Source organism: Staurois parvus, unplaced genomic scaffold (genome assembly GCF_062004578.1).
Source record: "Staurois parvus isolate SC_StPar_1 unplaced genomic scaffold, SC_StPar_1.0 ptg000998l, whole genome shotgun sequence".
In the NCBI taxonomy this organism is placed as follows: Eukaryota; Metazoa; Chordata; class Amphibia; order Anura; family Ranidae; genus Staurois; species Staurois parvus.
This window is the reverse complement of record NW_028318794.1, coordinates 246050-259987: the sequence shown is the minus strand read 5'-3', so window position 1 is coordinate 259987 and position 13938 is coordinate 246050. Positions and strand designations below refer to the sequence as shown.

Here is a 13938-nt window from a genome sequence, read left to right as displayed (position 1 = left end):
GAGCAGAGGCCTCAACCGCAAGGGTAGATTTTTTTTTTTTTTTAGAGGTGGATATTTTAAGGCTGAACTTGGGAAACTGGACAAAACCTTCTCTTGCAGTGGTCTCTTTAGTCTAGGGGTGCGGGGATAACTTGTATTAGTTACCCTATCCTTGGTCTGGAAGGCTCCTGCTCTCCATCGGCATCAAAGTCCGAGGTTTCAAGCAGAGAACAGCACTGGAGCCTTCTGAACCAAGGATAGGGTAAGTAATACACCTCATCCCAGTACCCCTTGACTAAAAGGCCCCCACTGCAAGGGTAGATTGATGCCAATGGATAGTACAAATGACTAGTTTAAAGCTAAGCTTGGGAAATTGGACAATCTATCCTTGCAGTGGGGGGCCTTTTAGTCAAGGGGTGCAGGGATCAGGTGTATTAACCAATCCTTGGTCCAGAAGGCTCCAGTGCTGCTCTCTTCTGCTTGGAGCATCGGACTTTGATGCCCATGGATAGTACAAATGGCTATTTTAAAGCTAAGCTTGGGAAATTGGACACAAAGTCTGATGCTTCAAGCAGAAGAGAACAGCACTAGAGCCTTCTGGACCAAAAAGGGTAAGTAATGCACCTGATCCCTGCACCCCTTGACTAAAAACCCCCACTGCAAGGGTAGATTGTGTCCAATTTCCCAAGCTTAGCTTTAAACTAGTCATTTGTACTACCCATCGGCATCAAAGTCCAATGCTTCAAGCAGAAGAGAACAGCACTAGAGCCTTCTGGACCAAGGATAGGTTAATACACCTGATCCCTGCACCCCTTGACTAAAAGGCCCCCACTGCAAGGGTAGATTGTGTCCAATTTCCCAAGCTTAGCTTTAAAATAGCCATTTGCACCATCGGTATCAGAGTCCTATGCGTCAAGCAGAAGTGAACAGCCCTGGAGCCTTCCAGACCAAGGATAGGGTAACACTTTAATCCTGCACCCCTGGATGAAACAAGCATTTAAACCTTGCAAAGCAGGGGGCCCCAATGGCAAGGGTCCAATTTCCCCAAGTTCAGCTTTAAAATGGCTACTTGTACTCTCCGTAGGCTCATGTGACAACGCAGGAGAAGAACCGGAAGACCGAGACAAAGTTGTCATCCTATAACAGAAAGTGGTCAGACAAGGACTTTCGCGGCCAACCTCCGGGGATGGTTGCAGATAGACACGATTTCTGCAATTACACGAACATTCGTAAATCTGTCTCTAGTCTGCTCAGTGGGTTGCATAGAACCGGGCAATCTTCAGCCACTTGGTTTAGGTACATCCAGGTAGTTTTCACAGGTAAAATGATTTAGAGAAGGGGATATCCAATTGAGAAGCAGAAAGGAACATGGGTTTCAGTCAGGGGTGGACTGACAACTCATGGGGATCATGGGGCCCCTGTGTCCTTGCCCAAACTCAAAAAAGCCCATGAAAAAGGTACCAGGGGCATCTCATGGGGCCCCCTACTGACCCCGGGCAGTGCCCGAGTTTCCAAATGGTCAGTCCGCCCCTGGTTCCAGTCATTGCAAAGCTACGACTTCCACCATTGGTCAACCTTGTTAAAATATTCCAGGGTACCAGATCACGTGAGGAAATTTTTGGTATTTCCAAGGACTCTTGATGTGCAGCTGTCAGAAGTAGACCTAGCCCCCCCCCCCCCCTACAATAAGCCAGAAGTGACACAGGCAAACAAACAGTTAAGCGCCTGTAGGCCCTGTTTTTCTTCAGGATCTCCAGTGTGCACCAGACAACAGAACTCAAAGCTCATGAGGCTCATTGTCTCCTTTCCAGTACCAATTAAAAGCCTGGCCTGTCAGTCATTCCGTTCAGGGGTTTTTGTTCCTTTCCTGTCATTTCCTGTCAAGAAACTTCTCTTTCTGGTCCCATCACCCGCCCTCTGCGCAATGAAAAGAACCTAGTGGCCCACCCTCTTACCTCATTCTCCATAAGGGGGCCGCTTCCCTGCGGTGAGTGGGAGTGAGGGCTTCGGGGCGGAAAGGGAATGCATGTAAATGCAACAACAGACACAGAAGTTAAACCTGCTAAGCCTAGTAGGATCCAGACACAATTAAACGGGCTTCAGGTTATCCCACGTTAAAAGTGACCGAGTAAATCAACCCCCCCAAAAAAAATGTGCGCGCTGAAGTTTGAACCCACAAACCAAAACCGGTGTCCATTTCTGAAGACCACAGAAACCTTTACGCCGTGGAAAATGCATTCATGACATCGAAAACTCAAGTTCAGGAAAAAAAAGAAAAAACACCATTTCCTCAAACTCACGACTCAAAAGTTTATCCCTCAGACTTACACCAGCCTCTCCCAAAGCCAGACAAGTTTTAAAGTGCTTTGGGGCAGGGACTCCGAGACTCCCATTTATCTAATGAACTTGTAAAAACTGACACTAAATGCTTGGCTGGTATTACCTTGTTCCTAACAAAAAGGCACTGAGTAGGTTTGTAACCTCCAGAGAAACGTGAATGAGGCCTACAACGATTTCATGGGGCCTTGGAAGAGCACAACAAAAAAAGTTGACTAGGTCAACCAACACTTTGATGAAGGCTATTAACTGTTCCAACATGACTGCCTCATGTACGAAGCCAGCTCCATCAAGACATGGTTTGGCCAGTCTGATGTGGAGAAACTTGTGCCCTGCAGAGTCCTGACCTTAACCATTGGGATGATTTGGAACCCCCGACGGTGAGCCAGATCTTCTCATCAGTCAGTGCTTGACCTCAAAAATGGGCACAAAGTCCCCCAGGCACCCAAAATCTTGTGGAAAGTCCTCCAAGAAGAGTGGAGATGGTATATCCACAAAAGAGGGCAATTCCATACTAATGGAATGGAATTTCGGGGGGGGGGGGGGGCACAATTCCACAATTACTCAAACTCAGATGTGATGGAAGTCCTGACCTCAACCCCACTGAACACCTCCTGGGGTGAATTGGAACACAGACGGTGAGACAGGTCTTCTCATCCAACCTGTTATAGCCACAAAAAAAGAAAAAAACCCTACGGTTTTGGGATGGTGTTCCCAAATTTAAGCCCTGCACAAAGCCTTGACCCCAACACTACTTTCGGAAGACCTTTGGTATAAAAAAGGGGCTTCTCATCCAATATCAGTACCTGCCCTTAACCCTATAGAACCCCTTCAGAATTAGGTCTTTTCATCCCAAAAGGTGTAGGAGTAGGTTTGAGGTCATGGAGAAACTGGAGTGTCCTGTGCAGAACCCTCACCTCAACCCTACCGAACACCTTTGGAATAAGCTGGAATGCCGATTGTGAGCCAGGTCTTCTCAAACATAACTTGACCTAACAAATGCTCTTTTGCCTGTAGCCTTTGCCCCGACGGCACAATTTGGTTGTACCTGCTGGCTTTTGACAGGTCAGTAGATGGAGCCACATTTCTAATCCGAGGACCAGGCACCCTGTATCCTCAGATGTGTCCGATGTTGAAAATTCTTCAGCCAGTGTAGCCCTCAAGAGATGAAAATCCATAGATAGCCAGACCCACAAGTATTATATGGTTTGTTCCACACTGAAGGAACTCAAGTGGATTGTACAGAGCCCTGACCTCAACCCTAATGAACATCTCGAATGTTTTGTGAGCCAGGTCTTCTCATCCATCAGTACATGACCTCTCAAAAGGTCACAAATTCCCAGAGACCCTCAAAAATCTTATGGAAACCCTTCCCAGAAGGGTGGGGGCTTTTGTAGCCACAAAGGGGGGCCATGGGACGAGGGCACCTCCACGCCAGGGGCCCACGGGAGGAGGGCATCTCCACGCCAGGGGCCATGGTTTTAGAATGGGTTGTCCAGCAAGGTCAAATCGGTGATATGATGGTCAGGTGTCAAAGTACAAATCAACAGATTCGGCATACACGGGCCTTTAAAATACAGAACTAGATCACGTCACCAAGGGTTGTAAAGGCCAAGTGGAAAGGTCTCTTGAAGTAACCAATCATGGGTCTGACTGACCATTCTCAAAAGGAAAAGAGCAGAAAGCTCACAATTTACAATGGAAGAATCCTTTTTTGCACACAGGTGAGATTTTACAGCATCATCCAATTAATAACCAAACCTCCATGCCAGGGGCCATGGGCACCTCCATGCCAGGGGCCATGGGATGAGGGCACCCCCATGAGGAAAAGAGCAGCAAGAGCTCACAATTTACAATGGTGAGATTTCCCAGCATCATCCAATTAATAACCAAACCTCCAGGCCACGGGATGAGGGCACCTCCAAGCCAGGGGCCACGGGATGAGGGCACCTCCAAGCCAGGGGCCACGGGATGAGGGCACCTCCAAGCCAGGGGCCACGGGATGAGGGCACCTCCAAGCCAGGGGCCACGGGATGAGGGCACCTCCAAGCCAGGGGCCACGGGATGAGGGCACCTCCAAGCCAGGGGCCACGGGATGAGGGCACCTCCAAGCCAGGGGCCACGGGATGAGGGCACCTCCAAGCCAGGGGCCACGGGATGAGGGCACCTCCAAGCCAGGGGCCACGGGATGAGGGCACCTCCATGAGGAAAAGAGCAGCAAGAGCTCACAATTTGCAATGGAAGAATCCTTTTTTGCACACAGGTGAGATTTCCCAGCATCAACCAATTAATAGCGGCACCTCCATGCCAGGGGACAAGGGCACCTCCATGCCAGGGGACAAGGGCACCTCCATGCCAGGGGACAAGGGCACCTCCATGCCAGGGGACAAGGGATGAGGGCACCTCGATGAGGAAAAGAGCAGCAAGAGCTCAATTTACAATGGAAGAATCCTTTTGCACACAGGTAAGATTTCCCAGCATCATCCAATTAATAGCCAAACTCCATGTAGCAGACATTGGTCCATGTATGTCCACCTTCCGCTTATTAAGCGGCACAAGGAAACAAACCTGGACCCAGATTTACATCTGCGACACCTGAGCTCCTCATTCATCCAGGTTTCATAAACATGACCCATTACAGGCTCCAGCAGCTATGAAATTGATTGCTGTTGCTGGTTCAATAAAGCGCTGTACAAGAAATTTGGGTCACCGTCATGTCTAACCTCTCCCATCCGCAGGGACCGCGGACTCGGTGCTCAGCTGCATTCAGCGCTGCAGCTTTCTGCACAAACTGCTTTTTTTTCACCCCCCATTACATTATAAAAGTCTCGGTAAACTGTCAATCAGAAGTTATTACAGCACAAACCACCCAGGGGATCCTCCACATACAGTATGTCAAATAGGCGGAAAAAAAAAAAACGTACAAAAACGTAGGGAGCCGTTATCTGATCGCTTTTGGAACTCAAGCGCAATTCCACAAATTAAAAATAAAATATATATTTTTATATATAACTGAAAAAATAACTATATAACCAGAAAACTATATAGCTAGAAAGAAAAAAAAAAAAAAAAGAAGAGAAAACCCTTATAGTTTTCTGGTTATAGTGTTTTTTTTCCCCAGTTATATAGTTTATATAAACTATCTAAAAACTAGAGAAAACCTATATAAAACTAAAAACCTATATAGCTAGAAAAAAAAAAAAAAACCTATAACTAGAAAAAAACCTATATAACTAGGGGAAAAAAAAAAAAAAAAAACACTAACCAGAAAACTATATGGTTTTTTTCTGGTTATATAGGTTTTTTTTCTAGTTTTTATATTTTTTTTAGCTATATATAGTTTTCTGGTTATATAGGTTTTTTTTCTAGTTTTTATATTTTTTTTAGCTATATATAGTTTTCTGGTTATATAGGTTTTTTTTCTAGTTTTTATATTTTTTTTAGCTATATATAGTTTTCTGGTTATATAGGTTTTTTTTCTAGTTTTTATATTTTTTTTTAGCTATATATAGTTTTCTGGTTATAGTGGTTTTTTTCCCCAGTTATATAGTTTATATACGTTTTTTTTTCCAGTTATATAGGTTTTTAGTTTTTATATAGTTTTCCCAGTTATATAGGATTTTGTTATATAGTTTTTCTAGGTTATATAGGTTTTTAGTTTATATAGGTTTTTTTCTAGTTAACCTAAAAAACCTATATAACTGGGAAAACTATCTAAAAACTAAAAAACCTATATAAACTAAAAACCTATATAACCTAGAAAAACTATATAACAAAATCCTATATAACTGGAAAACCTATATAAAAACTAAAAAACCTATATAGTTTTCTAGTTATTTAGGTTTTCTCTAGTTTTTAAATATATAACCAGAAAACTATCTAAAAACTAGAGAAAACCTATATAAAACTAAAAACCTATATAGCTAGAAAAAAAAAAAAAAACCTATAACTAGAAAAAAACCTATATAACTAGGGGAAAAAAAAAAAAAAAAAAACACTAACCAGAAAACTATATGGTTTTTTTCTGGTTATATAGGTTTTTTTTCTAGTTTTTATATTTTTTTTAGCTATATATAGTTTTCTGGTTATATAGGTTTTTTTTCTAGTTTTTATATTTTTTTTAGCTATATATAGTTTTCTGGTTATATAGGTTTTTTTTCTAGTTTTTATATTTTTTTTAGCTATATATAGTTTTCTGGTTATATAGGTTTTTTTTCTAGTTTTTATATTTTTTTTTAGCTATATATAGTTTTCTGGTTATAGTGGTTTTTTTCCCCAGTTATATAGTTTATATACGTTTTTTTTTCCAGTTATATAGGTTTTTAGTTTTTATATAGTTTTCCCAGTTATATAGGATTTTGTTATATAGTTTTTCTAGGTTATATAGGTTTTTAGTTTATATAGGTTTTTTTCTAGTTAACCTAAAAAACCTATATAACTGGGAAAACTATCTAAAAACTAAAAAACCTATATAAACTAAAAACCTATATAACCTAGAAAAACTATATAACAAAATCCTATATAACTGGAAAACCTATATAAAAACTAAAAAACCTATATAGTTTTCTAGTTATTTAGGTTTTCTCTAGTTTTTAAATATATAACCAGAAAACTATCTAAAAACTAGAGAAAACCTATATAAAACTAAAAACCTATATAGCTAGAAAAAAAAAAAAAAAAAAAAACTTATAACTAGAAAAAAACCTATATAACTAGGGAAAAAAAAAAAAAAAAAACACTAACCAGAAAACTATATGGTTTTTTTCTGGTTATATAGGTTTTTTTCCTAGTTTTTATAGTTTTTATATTTTTTTTTAGCTATATATAGTTTTCTGGTTATATAGGTTTTTTTTCTAGTTTTTATATTTTTTTTTTAGCTATATATAGTTTTCTGGTTATATAGGTTTTTTTTCTAGTTTTTATATTTTTTTTAGCTATATATAGTTTTCTGGTTATATAGGTTTTTTTTTTTCCTCCCGTTATATAGGTTTTTTTTTTTCCTCCCGTTATATAGGTTTTTTTTTTTCCTCCCGTTATATAGGTTTTTTTTTTTCCTCCCGTTATATAGGTTTTTTTTTTTCCTCCCGTTATATAGGTTTTTTTTTTCCTCCCGTTATATAGGTTTTTTTTTCCCTCCCGTTATATAGGTTTTTTTTTTCCTCCCGTTATATAGGTTTTTTTTTCCCTCCCGTTATATAGGTTTTTTTTTCCCTCCCGTTATATAGGTTTTTTTTTTCCTCCCGTTATATAGTTTTTTTTTTTTCCTCCTGTTATATAGGTTTTTTTCTCCCGTTATATAGGGGTTTTTTCCCCCCAGTTATATTTGTTTAGTTTTTTTAGTTTTTTTTCTAGTTCTATAACTAGAAAAAAAAAAAGTATAAACAAAAAACTAAATAACTAAAAAAAAGTATAACAAACATTAAAAATATAAATAAAATTACATACACAGTTTCCCCAATTGCCATCTTCTACAATAAAAAGCAGCTTTTGCTGCAATACTCTCCTTCAATTGGGTGCTGTCCCTCTTCGGAAAGGCATCCCCTCCTTTAGAGAACAATCTTCTCCCTGGTTGAACAGCCAGGTGTCAAATGGGCACGTTAACCCCTCCCCCCTTCATTTGCCCTGAATCTAGCGCCTCTTGATCCTTTCCATTGGATCCTGGCCCACCCCCCCCCCCCTCAATTTTCCCTCCTTTAGGCTCACAAGGGAAGGTGGGGGGACCTTTGCGAAATTTATCATGGTCCCTGCATTTTATCCATCTTCGACTGCCACGCCCTTGGTTGCGTCATCACGTCGAAGACCTGCGACGTCACCGGACAGATGGGCTTGCTGTATTTTTTTTTGCCCATGTGTCAAAGACCGGTCGCTGCTGCTCTCTCCTCTTATGCAGGGCGACTGGTCTCGTTTCCGCCCCCCTCTGCAGTTGTCAACGGGCAGCCTGTAGCGGGTGTGGCCTGTTAAGCCCCTCCCACAGCACAGTGATGTCTACAATGGTGTTTTCTATTCTCAAAGCAACTGACCTGTATTTTTTTTTTTTTTTCGGTGAGCCAATCATTCCTCAAATAATCTGTCCTATAAAATATATACTGCGTACTAGACCCCGACCCCCAACCCCAACCCCCACCCCAACCCCCACCCCCCATCAATTAACCGGCTGAAGAGAAGAGCCAAGGTCGAACATTCAGGTACCAAGACCAGCTTTTTATTCCCGCTGCCGGGCGTTTAACCCCTTCCGCGCCCGAGAGTCTCCGCCGTTTCTACCTTCCTCTCCAACAATGAGGGGATTAAAACCCAAATGAATGCTGGTCCCCTCCCCTCTCTTCAAGTTCTCCATCCTAATTCCTGCCATCTTAATTATACCCTTGCCTCCCGTCCCCCAAAGGAATTCCAGGCAGCCTCCAGCTCCCTCTGTATAATTTGCATCCAATTACTGCAGATTTCTATTGAGGGACTCATTGAGAGACTTCTGAACAAGACTGACAGGGGGAGGGAGCAAGGCATTATCCACCTCCCCGCAAAAAAACCCTCAATTTCTTTATTTCGAGAAGATGGATAAAGTGCAGGGACCATGACAAATTTCACAAAGCCCCCCACCTTCCCCCGTGAGCCCAAAGGAGGGAAAATGGCTACAGGATCCAATGGAAAGGACCATCAAGAGGTGCTAGATACAGGGCAAGTGAAGGGGGGGGGAGGGGTTAACGTGCACATGGGGTGCATCAAGTTAGTAAAAAAAACCTGAAGAACCCAAAAAAAGGAGCCGATGTATTATTCATCTGGTGGCCAACCATGGAATGTTAATCTGTATATTCATATCATTTAGATTAGAAGGTACGACCTCAACAGGAGGAAAGTTCTACTTTCATGTGAAGGAACACAAGAGAAAGAAAGGCCAACAGCTGACGCCGTTAATGTGTGTGACAAGCGGAGTTCAGAGGTCGGCAGCAAAGCTCTGAGAAAACACAACTTTCTTGGCACAAAAAAAAAAAAAAAAAAAAAAAACCAAAACGACTGAAGGCCCCCCTCCCATGGCCAAGACGTTTCTCCAAATCCAGAGACCGAGCCATTTATTTCGTCGTTCTTCTCGATTTTCCACTACTGAGCCAACGTAAACCAATTTACTGCAACACCATCGGGACTTCTGGAAAATAGAAGACGCTCCAAGAGTTTACCGATCAGCAAAAAAATTACATGAGGCACCGTGAGGTGAGGCTCGGTGGACTAAAAAAGGTTCAAGGTGACCCATACTGGATTTACAGGGCTGGAGGAGAAAGGAATAAAAAAATGATATCAGGAAATCTCAAAATTTTTGGTATGGTAACATTCTTTCACGGAAGATCTTCTGGAAAATGGAATACTCCCTAAGAGTTTACCGATCGGTAAAAATTACACGAGGCAACGTGAGGAGAGTCTCGGACTAAAAAAGGTTCAAGGTGACCCATACTGGATTTACAGGGCTGGAGGAGAAAGAAAAAAAAAATGATATCAGGAAATCTCAAAATAATTTTTAAACCTAATAGGGAGTATTTTACAGAAGATCTTCAGTGAAAATGTTACCATTAGGTTTACAAATTGAGATTTCCTGATATTTTTTCTTTTTTCCTCCAGTCCTGTAAATCCAGTTTGGGTCACCTTGAACCTTTTAGTCCACCGAGACTCTCCTCATGTAATTTTTACCAATCGGTAAACTCTTAGGGAGTATTCAATTTTCCAGAAGATCTTCCGTGGAAAGAATGTTACCATACCAAAAATTTTGAGATTTCCTGATATAATTCTTTTATTCCTTTCTCCTCCAGTCCTGTAAATCCAGTATGAGTCACCTTGAACCTTTTTAGTCCCCCAAGACTCTCCTCATGTTGCCTCGTGTAATTTTTACCAATCGGTAAACTTAGGGAGTATTCTATTTTCTAGAAGATCTTCAGTGAAAATGTTACCAAGTTTACCGTTCGGTAAAAACTACATGAAGCAACATGAGGAGAGTCTCGGTGGACTAAAAAGGTTCAAGGTGACCCATACTGGATTTACAGGACTGGAGGAGAAAGGAATAAAAGAATTATATCAGGAAATCTCAAAATTTTTGGTATGGTAACATTCTTTCACGGAAGATCTTCTGGAAAATGGAATACTCCCTAAGAGTTTACCGATCGGTAAAAATTACACGAGGCAACGTGAGGAGAGTCTCGGTGGACTAAAAAAGGTTCAAGGTGACCCATACTGGATTTACAGGACTGGAGGAGAAAGAAAAAAAAAATTATATCAGGAAATCTCAAAATAATTTTTAAACCTAATAGGGAGTATTTTACAGAAGATCTTCAGTGAAAATGTTACCATTAGGTTTACAAATTGAGATTTCCTGATATTTTTTCTTTTTTCCTCCAGTCCTGTAAATCCAGTTTGGGTCACCTTGAACCTTTTAGTCCACCGAGACTCTCCTCATGTAATTTTTACCAATCGGTAAACTCTTAGGGAGTATTCAATTTTCCAGAAGATCTTCCGTGGAAAGAATGTTACCATACCAAAAATTTTGAGATTTCCTGATATAATTTTTTTTCCTTTCTCCTCCAGTCCTGTAAATCCAGTATGAGTCACCTTGAACCTTTTTAGTCCCCCAAGACTCTCCTCATGTTGCCTCGTGTAATTTTTACCAATCGGTAAACTTAGGGAGTATTCTATTTTCTAGAAGATCTTCAGTGAAAATGTTACCAAGTTTACCGTTCGGTAAAAACTACATGAGGCACCATGAGGTGAGGCTCGGTGGACTACAAAGGTTCAAGGTGACTCATACTGGATTTACAGGACTGGAGGAGAAAGGAATAAAAGAATTATATCAGGAAATCTCAAAATTTTTGGTATGGTAACATTCTTTCACGGAAGATCTTCTGGAAAATGGAATACTCCCTAAGAGTTTACCGATCGGTAAAAATTACACGAGGCAACGTGAGGAGAGTCTCGGTGGACTAAAAAAGGTTCAAGGTGACCCATACTGGATTTACAGGACTGGAGGAGAAAGAAAAAAAAAATTATATCAGGAAATCTCAAAATAATTTTTAAACCTAATAGGGAGTATTTTCCAGAAGATCTTCAGTGAAAATGTTACCATTAGGTTTAAAAATTTTGAGATTTCCTGATATAATTTTTTTTCCTTTCTCCTCCAGTCCAGTAAATCCAGTAGGAGTCACCTTGAACCTTTTTAGTCCACTGAGACTCTCCTCATGTTGCCTCATGTAATTTTTACCGATCGGTAAACTCTTAGGGAGTATTCAATTTTCCAGAAGATCTTCCGTGAAAGAATGTTACCATACCAAAAACTGAGATTTCCTGATATAATTTTTTATTCCTTTCTCCTCCAGTCCTGTAAATCCAGTATGGGTCACCTTGAACCTTTTTAGTCCACCGAGACTCTCCTCATGGTGCCTCATGTAATTTTTACCGATCGGTAAACTTGGTAACATTTTCACTGAAGATCTTCTGGAAAATACTCCCTAAGTTTACCGATCGGTAAAAATTACATGAGGCACCATGAGGAGAGTCTCGGTGGACTAAAAAGGTTCAAGGTGACCCATACTGGATTTACAGGACTGGAGGAGAAAGGAATAAAAAATTACCGTATTTGCCGGCGTATAAGACAACTTTTTGACCCTTGAAAATCTTCTCAAAAGTCGGGGGTCGTCTTATACGCCGGTACACATGTTAGGGGGGCTGCGGCATTAAGTACAGGGGTTTGCAGGGGCTGATGTCTCTTACCTGGATCCAGTCCCACGACGATCCGGTCCAGGAAGCGCGGCGTCTCCTTCAGTTCGGCCACTGGATGTTCGTGCGGCTGCTCGGCTCCGCCTCCTCACCGGTGATTGGCCACCAGAACTGTAGCTCAGGAAAGGCACACAGGCGGCCAATCACCGGCGAGGGGGCGGAGCCGAGCGGCCCCGCGAAAATTGAGTGCCGGAGCAGCAGGTAAGTGTGCTGTGTAGAGGTGCTGCTGCAACCACATATGCTGGCTGCAGCAGCACCATACGAGAACAGGGTCAGCAAGTCTCAGTGGGAGGAATAGTGCCCCATCATTGGTGTCACTGATACCAATGATGGGGCACTATTCCTCCCACTGATACCAACGATGGGGCACTATTCCTCCCACTGACACCAACGATGGGGCACTATTCCTCCCCCCCACTGACACCAATGATGGGGCACTATTCCTCCCACTGACACCAACGATGGGGCACTATTCCTCCCACTGATACCAACGATGGGGCACTATTCCTCCCACTGATACCAATGATGGGGCACTATTCCTTCCACTGACACCAACGATGGGGCACTATTCCTCCCACTGATACCAATGATGGGGCACTATTCCTCCCACTGACACCAATGATGGAGCACTATTCCTCCACTGATACTAATGATAGGGCACTATTCCTCCCACTGACACCAATGATGGGGCACTATTCCTCCCACTGACACCAATGATGGGGCACTATTCCTCCCACTGACACCAATGATGGGGCACTATTCCTCCCACTGACACCAATGATGGGGCACTATTCCTCCCACTGACATCAATGATGGGGCACTATTCCTCCCACTGATACCAATGATGGGGCACTATTCCTCCCACTGATACCAATGATGGGGCACTATTCCTCCCACTGACACCAATGATGGGGCACTATTCCTCCCACTGACATCAATGATGGGGCACTATTCCTCCCACTGATACCAATGATGGGGCACTATTCCTCCCACTGATACCAATGATGGGGCACTATTCCTCCCACTAACACCAATGATAGGGCACTATTCCTCCCAGTGATACCAATGATGGGGCACTATTCCTCCCACTGATACCAATTATGGGGCACTATTCCTCCCAGTGATACCAATGATGGGGCACTATTCCTCCCACTGACACCAATGATGGGGCACTATTCCTCCCACTGACACCAATGATGGGGCACTATTCCTCCCACTGACACCAATGATGGGGCACTATTCCTCCCACTGATACCAATGATGGGGCACTATTCCTCCCACTGACACCAATGATGGGGCACTATTCCTCCCACTGACACCAATGATGGGGCACTATTCCTCCCACTGACATCAATGATGGGGCACTATTCCTCCCACTGACATCAATGATGGGGCACTATTCCTCCCACTGACATCAATGATGGGGCACTATTCCCCCCACTGACACCAATGATGGGGCACTATTCCTCCCACTGACATCAATGATGGGGCACTATTCCTCCCACTGGTGTGCATTGGAAGAGGGGTAGTCTTATACGGCGAGTATAGCCCAAACACTACATTTTAGCAGGAAAAGTAGGGGGTCGTCTTATACGCCGGCAAATACGGTATATCAGGAAATCTCAGTTTTTGGTATGGTAACATTCTTTCACGGAAGATCTTCTGGAAAATTGAATACTCCCTAAGAGTTTACCGATCGGTAAAAATTACATGAGGCAACATGAGGAGAGTCTCGGTGGACTAAAGGTTCAAGGTGACCCAAACTGGACTCTGGATTGGAGAAAAAAAAAAAAAAAGGATTAAAAAAAAATAAGGAAATCCCAAAATAGTAATTTTTAAACCCAATGGTAATGTGTTCTTCAATGAAGATCTTAC

At 42.3% G+C, this 13938-nt stretch overlaps 1 protein-coding gene and 1 long non-coding RNA gene across 3 annotated transcripts in view; both read right to left on the bottom strand.

The window, feature by feature from the left end:
- Positions 1-13938, bottom strand: part of EFNB1 (ephrin B1) — a 133310-nt gene that overhangs the window by 47027 nt on the left and 72345 nt on the right. The window lies entirely within an intron of this gene.
- Positions 2839-7959, bottom strand: LOC149441367 (uncharacterized). 2 transcript variants are annotated; one of them, XR_016307393.1, is made up of 4 exons: positions 6801-7959; positions 6064-6746; positions 4689-6009; positions 2840-4640 (listed from the first exon to the last, which is right to left on the bottom strand). It is a non-coding gene; the product is annotated as an uncharacterized LOC149441367 (long non-coding RNA). The 2 variants fall into 2 exon arrangements; XR_016307392.1 differs by having other exon boundaries at positions 2839-6009; positions 6801-7958.